This window comes from Sitophilus oryzae, unplaced genomic scaffold (genome assembly GCF_002938485.1).
Source record: "Sitophilus oryzae breed Bouriz unplaced genomic scaffold, Soryzae_2.0 scaffold_802_pilon_pilon, whole genome shotgun sequence".
NCBI classification, from domain to species: domain Eukaryota; kingdom Metazoa; phylum Arthropoda; class Insecta; order Coleoptera; family Curculionidae; genus Sitophilus; species Sitophilus oryzae.
The window spans coordinates 130986-132518 of NW_022147420.1; the positions used below are offsets into that span (position 1 = coordinate 130986).

The window sequence follows — 1533 nt, forward strand, 5'->3', positions numbered from 1 at the left end:
AGTTTCATGGTGGTCAAGTTTCAAGAGTCAGTAGTCATCGATAGCCTCGAAAATAGTTTGAAGTTAACAATGTTTGGACCAATATCGTAAATACTCTTCTGCATTATAAAAAAGATTTTGAAATTTCCCAAATTTTTCTTAAATCATTTTTTTCTATATTTTGTTTCCTATATTATTATTCTATTATAATTTAATAATAGACTTGGTTTTAATATACATATAAATATTATTATTTTTTTTAATTAACTTTTCTTTGACCAATCTAATATATTTTTTATTTATAGGGCTCTTGGCTTTTGGTCAATATTAAACTTTTTCTGGGTTTAGGAAGTGTTTATTATATAACAGTCCAGTTTTAACCTTTTTCAAAGCCTACAATACGATATTATCAAACTACAACTGTCTAAAAAAAATCAATAAAACTTACAACAAAACGTACATTTCCTTCGTCAAACTTGTATTAAAACATGGATGCATAAAATAACAGGTGATAACACATAACATTTAACTTAAAATTATACTCATACAATATCACCCACATGACACAATAATTAACATATACAGTTTAAAATTTTAATAAATTGTGATGGCCGGCTCAATGTATTTTCTGTGCTGAAGCGTTTCTATTTACAAGATTGGTGTGTATATTCTACTTAGCTTATCGACATCTTTTTTTTCGTTAATTGCATTTTTGTTTTTTTGTATCTGAATCATTTCAAGGAATTCTCGTTTTTTCAAATTAATTTAAAAAAAAACAAAAATGCAATTAACGAAAAAAAAGATGTCGATAAGCTAAGTAGAATATACACACCAATCTTGTAAATAGAAACGCTTCAGCACAGAAAATACATTGAGCCGGCCATCACAATTTATTAAAATTTTAAACTGTATATGTTAATTATTGTGTCATGTGGGTGATATTGTATGAGTATAATTTTAAGTTAAATGTTATGTGTTATCACCTGTTATTTTATGCATCCATGTTTTAATACAAGTTTGACGAAGGAAATGTACGTTTTGTGGTAAGTTTTATTGATTTTTTTTAGACAGTTGTAGTTTGATAATATCGTATTGTAGGCTTTGAAAAAGGTTAAAACTGGACCGAAACGTTAGTTATATAATAAACACTTCCTAAACCCAGAAAAAGTTTAATATTGACCAAAAGCCAAGAACCCTATAAATAGTAAATATTATTATTTACATATAATAAAATAATACCATTATTTTTATTTTTTTGTTATTTGACATTGTAAACATTTATAAATGTTTATTTTAAACAATCAGACTGCCAATGTTATTTGTATAATGTTTTGTATTCTCTTTTGTTTGTTTGTTTACTTTACCTTTGTCTACAAATTGTAAAATTTTTTGACGATAAAAACATTTATTTATTTATTTATTTATTTATCACGTTACGGCGACAACAACTGATTATTGTTTAATTAATAATGTTTATTATAAAAACCATGTCTAGGTTGACGTCATAAAAGTAACTGATATCTCCTGAGCCTATATACATCATGTTAGCATCAC

At 25.7% G+C, this 1533-nt stretch overlaps 1 long non-coding RNA gene across 1 annotated transcript; it reads left to right on the forward strand.

The window, feature by feature from the left end:
* The first annotated feature begins 753 nt into the window (after positions 1-753).
* Positions 754-1183, forward strand: LOC115888602. The gene is made up of 2 exons (XR_004051285.1): positions 754-1022; positions 1078-1183. It is a non-coding gene; the product is annotated as an uncharacterized LOC115888602 (long non-coding RNA).
* Positions 1184-1533: the final 350 nt, after the last annotated feature.